The sequence below is a fragment of the Rhinopithecus roxellana genome, chromosome 19 (genome assembly GCF_007565055.1).
Source record: "Rhinopithecus roxellana isolate Shanxi Qingling chromosome 19, ASM756505v1, whole genome shotgun sequence".
Taxonomy (NCBI): domain Eukaryota; kingdom Metazoa; phylum Chordata; class Mammalia; order Primates; family Cercopithecidae; genus Rhinopithecus; species Rhinopithecus roxellana.
Genome location: NC_044567.1, coordinates 50,396,321 through 50,405,574, shown reverse-complemented (window position 1 = coordinate 50,405,574; position 9,254 = coordinate 50,396,321). Strand labels below are relative to the sequence as shown.

The 9,254-nt window shown below is 44.6% G+C and overlaps 1 long non-coding RNA gene across 1 annotated transcript; it reads left to right on the top strand.

The window, feature by feature from the left end:
• The first annotated feature begins 4,560 nt into the window (after window positions 1-4,560).
• On the top strand, window positions 4,561-8,514 carry LOC104655540. Its single transcript, XR_746989.2, has 3 exons — window positions 4,561-4,717; window positions 4,809-4,869; window positions 8,103-8,514. It is a non-coding gene; the product is annotated as an uncharacterized LOC104655540 (long non-coding RNA).
• Window positions 8,515-9,254: the final 740 nt, after the last annotated feature.

Genomic DNA, 9,254 nt, shown 5'->3' with positions numbered 1-9,254 from the left:
TGGAATAGACAGTGCTGGGCTGAGTCAGAAAAACTGGCTTTCTATAGTGGCTTTGCCAAGCGCTGGCCTTGTGACCTTGGTAAGTCTCCACCGCATCCCTTCTTGGTGTTCTCCTCCATGCTGTGAGTCTCAGTAAAAAAGGCCTCCAGGTAGAAGATGCTACTTCAGAGGACAAATTGGGGATCCCATTGTGGATGTCACGGGGAATGAGGACTGTCCCCAGGTCCTCCCACTGGCCGTGTCTGTATGAAGGCTTTGATACTTCCTACCCTAATCTCATTAGCCATCCCAACTCTGCCTACAGGGGCAGGCGATGAGACCTAATCATTCACCGTTTTCACCTCTAAGTCCTGTTTAGCTTCCATACCCTGCCTCTCCTGTCTCTAAGGTCCAACTGAAGGATATTGACAATAAAAAGACTGATGATTTACAGGCAGGAAGGCTAAAAAGAGTATGGAAATTTGCAGTTATTAAGCATCTATTGAACACTTACTGTATGCCAAGCATTTTACTCGAGGCTTTTAATATTCTATTCCTTTAGTGCTCCAACCAGCAATAGGAGGTTGTTATTAATCCTTTTCTACAAAAAAAAAAAAAAAAGAGAGAGAATCAGAGAGGTTAAGTAACTTGCCTGAAGTCACATAGCGAAAAAGTTATAGATAGGGATTAACTTTCTCTGGTGCCCTAACAAAGAGGCTTCAGCTAAATCTATCCAGATTCTATTTCTATTGCCCCTCCTAGACACACACTCTGATGTTTCATTGACAGATATTGACCTGAGGCTCAGCGTACACTCTTCCTCCAGGTACCCTATCAAACTTTCTGTTCTGTTTATATTCTTCCCTCTTTTTCCCCCTTTGCCCTGTGGTCCTTGGACATAGTCAGACCATCCAACTTTCCAACTGTCTTGCAGGCCCTGCTTTCCAGAACCTCCACCTACATTGTGATCTGAGCCTCTGCTGACTTGATCTGGCTACATTCAATCATGTCATATTGAAGATCAGATATGTGTTTGTCAATTTAGCAGTAAGCATATTGAGCATCTTCTGGTGCCAGACACCAGTTCGTGCACTGAGAATACAGTGAACAAAGAAAGATTCCCACCCTTAGAAAGTGCATTTTAATAGAAGCAGCAGATTTCACTTGTAAACAAGTGAACACATGTATGACATAACTTCAGGAAGCACATGCTGTGGCAGGGTGGGTGGGAGGTGACTATTTTAGATAGCTCAAGGAAGGCGTCCAGGAGGAGGTGATATTTTAGCAGAGACCTATATAATGTAAAACAGCAAACTATATGAAGATCAAGGGGAAGAGCATTTGAGGCAAAGGGATCAACAAACACAGAGACCCTGACACCAGAACAAACTCACTATGTTTGTAAAACAGAAATACCACCACCCCAGCTGCAGACAAATAAGTGAAACAGGAGTGGCAGAGGCTGAGTCAGAAAGGTGGGCAGATGCTAGATGTGTAAAGTCCTGTAAACTACAGAAAGAAATTTTAATTTTACTCTAAGGGCAATGGGAAGGCCCAGAGAGGGCAGGGAAGTGCTGTGGTGTCACTTACATTTTTACTTATTTATGTATTTATTTTTGAGACAAGGTCTCACTCTGTTGCCCAAGCTGGAGTGCAGTGGCATGATCATGGCTCATTGTAGCCTCAGTATCCCCAGGCTAGGGTGATTCTTCCACCTCAGCAGCGCATGCCCCCTACCCCCCTCCCGCCCCCTGCCCGCCGCCCCAAGTAGCTGGAACTACAGGTGAGTGCTGCCACACCTGGCTAATTTTTTGTATTTTTTGTAGAGACAGGGTTTTGCCATGTGGCCCAGGTTGGTCTTGAATTCCTTGGCTCAAGTAATCCACCCACCTAGGCTTCCCAAACTGCAGGGATTACAGGCATGAGCCACCGCACCTGGCCTCACACTTTTAAAAGATCACTTTGGATACTGTGTGAGGAGTTAACTGGGAAAGAGCAGAAAATTACAGGAAGACCAGTTAGGAGCCTACTGCAGTCATATATTCAAGATAAGGTGAGATGCTAGTTGCTATGACTTAGGTGCTAACAGTGGAAGTGGTGAGAAAAGGTGAAACTTGGAAAATATTCAGTGGTGTGTTGGTGGGCATTTAACAATCTGCTCTCTTGGGAGCAGGGTGACCTTAGTTTGTAGCATTTGTCAATTTCCATAGTGTAAATACCTTCACCATGGGCCACCTAAAACTTTCAGTATGACATCAACTGGCTTGCAATATTCCTAACAATTTGACAATCGGCTCTCACAAGTTGACTTGAGCCAGTTCCAGCATCCTACTGAATTTATTTTTAAGGTAGAGTCTACAGGATTTGTTGAAAGTTAGGATGTGGGGGCAAAGGAAAGACAGAAAACCAAAATGACTGCCAAGCCATTGAGTATATGCTAGTGCCATTTACTGAGATGGGAAGACTGAAGGGAGCGGTCAATTTTGGAAGGGGCTCAGAAGCACATGAACGTCACTCCCACATGCTCCCCAGGCTTCACAGGAGGAAAAAATACCAACACACTTTTGCTCTTGGACTTGGGAATAAGGAGAACATTTTCTACTATCTCCATAAATTCAAGCAATCCCAAGGCCACTTTGTGGTGTAGCAGTGAAGAGAATGCACCTCGGAAGCAAGACTCTTCTGTATTAGTCAGGGTAAGGCTGGCTAGTGTATCAAATACCTCCTGAAATCTCAATGACTTAGTCCGGTTTAAGTTGATGTCTCTTTTATGCATCGTGCAACCAGCAGTGTGTGGGGAGGCTGGAGTAGAGGTGGGAACTCAGTTTCACATGGTCATTCAGGGATCCATGCTGATGGACAGTGCCCTCCTCCACACACGGCTTCTTTTTTTATTTTTTAATTTCAGTTTTATCTTTCTTTGTTCTGTTTTTTAGAAACATTCTAGAATAAGTCTGTAAGATTGCAACACCACACATGACTTCTGAAGTCAGTCTAGGGATTAAGTTCTATTGGCAGGAGGGCATAGAGAGAGACGAGAAGGCACATTAGCTTCATAACCACTTCCACTAAGAAGTGACATTTTTATTCCCATCATATCCATTGCTAAGAACTGGTCAACATGGCCTCTTCTAATGCAGGGGACCTGAGAAATGCAGGTTTTGACCAGACAACCACTTCCCTACACAGCTTCAGTCTTTGCAAGGGAGCAAGAAACCTTGTTGGATAGCCATTCATCTCTGCCTCTGGCCTCACCCCAACTCTGCCTTGAGCAAGTTGCTTAACTATTCTGAGTCTCAGTTCCATCTCTGAAAAATGGGAACAATCCTAATACTTACCCACAGGATTTCTGTGCTGCTAAGGAAAGGAAAGGAAATGATACTCATAATGCACTTAGACTGTTCTGCCACTCTCAATGCATTTGAACCAGGAGTATTATTTGTGATCCATTCCAACCTCCTCATTTTCCAGATAAGCCAACCTCACATCAATGTGCACTTCTTCCCTCAACTCTAAGCATTCATCTACAATCCGCAGAGAATGAGGCCAAATGATAGGAGCACTTTGAAAGGGATTTATACCTTAGAGGTGACCTCGGTATAGAGCACTGACTTTGGAGCCACAGGCCCTGAATTCTAGTCCGAGATTTAACAGCAACATGTTAGGTCATTTGGCAATGTTCTAGGAATTCTCTGAGGCTCCCTTTCCTCCTTTATGGGATGATGGATAACAATAAATACCCGAACTTGCTGGGAGGATGAAGAGAAACATCATATGCAGAGGGCCTTGCATGAATGTCTGTTTCCTTGCCAGGATCTAAAAACACTTTGAAGGCTGCATAGGACATGGCAAGATGAGACACATCACCACACAGACCAATCTCCCACAGATCTGCATCATTTTAAAAATGATCTGTTTGGCAATCAGCACATACTGCTGCTGCCTCGTGAGCAGAGGGTTCTCGTCGGCAGGAAGTTGAAGCTGTTCATTTTCTAAGACTTCTCCCTCTCAGCTTGATTCTGCCTGTTCAAGGTTGTCCGGGGTCCCGAGCAATCAGAAATGATTTGTGTCAAAGAGCGCATTACAAGAATCATTTGTCACTTCTGGTTCGCGTTTGAATTTGAAGAATGATGCTGGGGAGTGATCTGAAGACATGATGTGAAGTGTTGTTATGATGAGCAGCAAAACCGTTATGTTAACCTTCTTGGGAGCTGAGCTCTGGGGTTCAATTTTGACAGTGTGTAGCAAGGGCAGAAATTTCCAGGCCCCACAATGAGATGGACTGGGAAGTATTAAGAATACCTCCCCATGAGAATACCTTATGATTAAATGACAATCTTCTCAAAAGAAAATTAGTATCATAGCAGCACAAAGCAGCCTGGAATGATTTTTGGGGAACAGCTGGTTTAGCCCTTCACCTTACAGAGAAACATTGAGGTGCACAGAGGTTTTGTGACCTTGTGGCCACAAAGTTAACTTTTCTGTTGATTAGATAGTGTCTTCATCTTGCAAAAGCTGACAAGTGGATTTAGGATATTGATCTCAGAATTTAGAACACCAAGTTCTAGGCGCAGTTTATTCTCCATCTGGCTATGACTTCCGCAAGACACTCCACTTCTTTGCATTTCCGTCTGTCTCCCTGAAAGAAGACATTGATGAATCCCCAGGTCTGCTACAACCCTGAAATTTTATGATTCCAGGCAATCCATGGGGCAGACTTTTTATCCTCATTTGACAGGTAAGATAACTAAATTCCAGAAATCTGGAAAAGCTTCTCAGGCAAGACCTTTTATTTGAATCTTGTGACACAACTAGATTTATTTTAATAGATAGAAAAGATGTCATGGCCCTGTAAGTCAAGAGAACAGGATAGCCAAAGGCAACAAAAGGGTAGGGCACTTTAAGAAAACTTCATGTACTTGATTATGGCTACATAATAGAATGTGAGAGACAGGACAGAGGAATAGCATACTGAAACACAGCTTTTCTTTTTCTTTCTTTCTTTCTTTCTTTCTTTCTTTCTTTCTTTCTTTCTTTCTTTCTTTCTTTCTTTCTTTGGCTCACTGCCACCTCTGCCTCCTGAGTTCAAGTAGTTCTCCTACCTCAGCCTCCCAAGTAGCTGGGATTACAGGCATGTGGCACCACACCAGGCTAATTTTTGTATTTTTAGTAGAGACGGGGTTTCTCCGTGTTGGCCAGGCTGGTCTTGAACTCCTGACCTCAGGCGATCTGCCTACCTCAGCCTCCCAAAGTGCTGGGATTACAGGTGTGAGCCACCATGCTCAGCCTGAAACACAGCTCAGAATCAGATCATGGAGAGCCTTGAATATCAGCTTCAAGGGCATAATATCTCTTAGCCAGTGGTTCCCAAATCATATGGCATATGGCAATCTTTGGACGTATTTTTGGTTGTCACTACTAATAAGGATGTTGCTAAACATCCTACAACGCACAGGAGAGCCCCAGCCAACAAAGAGTTATCTAGCTCCAAATTGTCACTAGTCAAAAGGCTGAGAAATACTGCTCTAGGCAGAAAGAGGAGAGGTTCTCTGCAGAGTCCTATCGAGGCTATCTTGGGCTGGGGGAGAGGCAAGACCGGCGGCAGAAGGCTGCCACAATCATCTGGGGAAAAGATGATGCAGGTCTGAGCTGAGACAGGGTCAAGAGGACCAACGTCAGTGACATGGAAGAGATGGAAATGACAGATATGTGGTTTCCCCATCCATTGCACTAGCACCTTCCAGCTCCAAGCCATCTTTTCATACATCTTCTTTCTTTTCTTTCCTATTCACTTGCTCTGCTGTCCCAAGAGTCAGAGGGTGAGAGGAGATTTGGGACTGGATTTCACCTCCCAGATCTTCTAGTGGCCCATCATAGTAGCCTCACTTTTAATCAAACCCAGTCCTAGAAGCAGAAGGAAGGTCAGGAGCTGGCACATGCAGCACTTCCTGCAATTTTATTTTATAATTATTTGTGCCATTATTAGTTTAATAGTTTCTGGTACAAGATTGCAAGTTCTGTGAGCAGGGACCATGCGGATCATGTTCTTCACTGCGTTCCCACAGCCTGGCAAGGTGCATGATATGTAGGAGATGCTTAGGGAAATGGGTTTGATGAATGACCCTTGGCTTCATGGGTGAGGTTGGTTAGCATCAGGCACTTGTTGAGGGCAAACCGTGGAGGTGCCAGGTTAGTGGACTCAGCCTCACCCCTCTGGCTGAAGGTGTTGCTTCTGGCTGCTCTCACTGCATCCAGCCACAGACACAGACCCACCTCCCTGGAAGCAAGAAGAAAGTAGAGGACAGATGGCCAATAAAAAAGACCTGAAAGTGTCTAGTATGATCGCTCAACCCCTCCCATACACACTCCTCTTGGGCATCCCTTCCACTATAATACCTTTTCCCTTTCCACGTGGCCCCTGTCCTCACCTGGAAAACTGAGTGGAAGGCTAAGGGGAGAACAAAGGGCTGGGCACACAGTGTGATCATTTCTGCTCATGAGACAGTCAGGGAAAGGCCTCCCAACCTCAAGCACCCCACCGTCAGAAACTTGAGACAGATTATCGGCACCCCCAGGTCATAGAAAAAGAAACTGGGAGTTGGGGATGTAGAGGATGGAGGAAAGAAGGGCCTCTCTCCTTGGCAGTGGGATGAGCCCTAGGACGTCGTGACCCAGTGGGAGGTGTGTGGATTTATGTAGCCACAAGTGCAATGGAGAAGTCTTTAAACATTGGCTTCCCTGCAATTTGCAGAATTTTTAGCAGTGACTCCAGGAACACCAACCCCACAGCTCAAGGAATCAGGCCAACCTAATTCTAAGAGACCCGGGCAGCCATCTGGCCCTAAATCCCCAGATGGCAAGAGCAAGGGCCTCTGCAAGGTCAAACGTGTCTCAAGAAGCAGGGAGGACTGAGGTCCACATGTCTTGACTTTTCAGCACTCCTTCTGCCTGGGGCTTGGTCTGCTCAAGATGTCAGGTCGGCACAGAGGAAGGCAGCTGGGATTTGGTGTAACCCCACCCACTGCCCCCTGCCCAGTTTTATGTACCCCAAGACTACGGAAACAAAGCCCCCTCCTTCTCGGTGGCACCTGGTACTGCCGGGAGTTCTATGACCTTGTCCTAAACCATTCTGGAACGTTTGACTTAAAGGACCAGGAGGCCATGCCTGTAAACTCTTTCTACTGATCGAGGCCTGAATCAGAGAGTCTATGGTTCAAATCCTGTCAAGCTGTGTGCTTTTGAGCTAAGTTAATTAATAAGTTAATAAATTAAGTTAAAAATTAGTAATTAATTTTTAATAAATAAAAATAAGTTAAAGATTTTTTCTTTAACTTATTTAAGCCTCTGCTTATCTACCGGTAAAATGGGAAGATAGTAGCTAACTCAGAAAGTTCTTGTCTAGTTAAAAGAAATAAAATGGAACAATGTATAGAAAAGTACTTTATATACCTAACACAGAGCAGGGACTGGAAAACCTTTTGTTAAATGAGTGCATGCATAAACTAATAGAAATGATTGACTTTTATCGAAGCTATGAGAGGCAGTCTGCAACCCCTTGGTACTTGTGAGGTTGGTCCTGCATGACCTGGCAAAGCTGGGTTCCTAGGGAGGACTATGAGCTGTTTACTAGTATTTTAGGTTCCAACCTTCTCTCTCTTGAGCCTGGCAGCAACACAGTCTTCTTGAAAAAAGTGCTTAGTGCAGGCCCAAGAGGCCTCATCCTCCCATCTTAGCCCCTGACCTGAGCAAAGGTGACCTGTACACTCACCTATGTTCATGCCAATTAAGTGATTTCATTAAAAGGGCTGGCACTGTCTGTGGGCAGCTCCAGGGTGACCCATGAATTAGGAGGGCATTGCTGCCATCTGCCAAGCCTTCTCCTTGCTTGCCATGGGGCGTAACAGCCAAAGGGGACTGACCTCTCTCTTCTTTTTTTTTTTTTTTCCAGCCCTAGCATGCTAGGAATAAAGGAAGTCTAGAGACAATCTCAAAGTCAGTTTTATTTTTCTACAAGCTCACAGTTTAATTAGGTCCATAGAGCATTTAGATTTTGTGTTGGTTGAAATTGACCCAACACACAGAATATTCCATGACATATTTTGTTACCTGCTCTCTACTCATAGACACTGGAAGGGGCCCCTTCCTCCTTCAGAGAGCCTCGTTCTTACCCAAGGGCCAAGAAACAGGACATCTAAGGACTTGGAAGCCCCAGGCACGTGACCCCCGGCCTCTCTGTTCTCCAACTAAGGAACACTTTAAGGCCTTCACATTTATTTATGTATTTCCTGGACTTACTTTGTGCTATGCCCAAGGAAGTGAGCTGAATAAGACCCAGCAGGGTTGAGAGACATAAAAATGGCTTATTGAAATTCAATACTCTAAGAGCTGGAGGAGATGGATGAGTAGCGAGCTGGAGGAGCACAAAGGCAGGAGTCCCGCTGTCTGCCTAAGGAATGCTTGAGGAAATAAGAATAGCCCATATTTATTAAGCACATAGTACAAGCAAGCACTCTATTAAATGTCTTACATGATGTATCTCATTTAATCCTCATATGGAAGGGAAAGGAACCACACGTATCTATTGAGAAGTGACTGTTCTAAGCACTGTGTGAAATGCTTAGCAGAAATGATTCTGTCTTCTTGGTAACTGTGGCATATACATATCATTAGTCCCATTTTATATACAGTGAAACTGAGTTTCAGGGAAGTTGAATAATGTGCCTTAATGCTGGAGTAGAAATAAAACCCCAAACAATCCATTGTCTAAACTATTGCTTCTCAAACTTGGAGGTGAATGAGAATAAACTAAGGATCTTGCAGATTCTACTTGAGTAGTTCTGGGGAGGTGTCTGAGATTCTGCAGTTCTGACAAGCTTCCAGGTGATATTGATGCTGATGCCGCTGGCCCAGGGAGCACATGTGGAGAAGAAACGTGCTCTGTACCATCTTTGGTGGTTCTCAGCCCCAGGTGCACCACAGAGTCAGCCAGGGAGCTCTTAAAATACATCAGTGTTTGGTTCCTACCCTCTGGAGATTTTGATTGGATTGGAGTGAGGTGGGCCTTGGGCATCACTGTATTTTAAAAGCTCCCCTACAGGCAGTCAGGGTTGAAAATAATTGCTATACTTTTAACTGTCATTTTAAAAGCGAATCTTAAACATTTAGTCCAAACCCATGATGTCCCCAAAATTCACTCCCCCTGTGGAAGCCCCTAGCCAGTTGGATTCAGCCTTGGAAGCCGACTCATTTGGCCAAACTCTCTATTATTCTTTCCT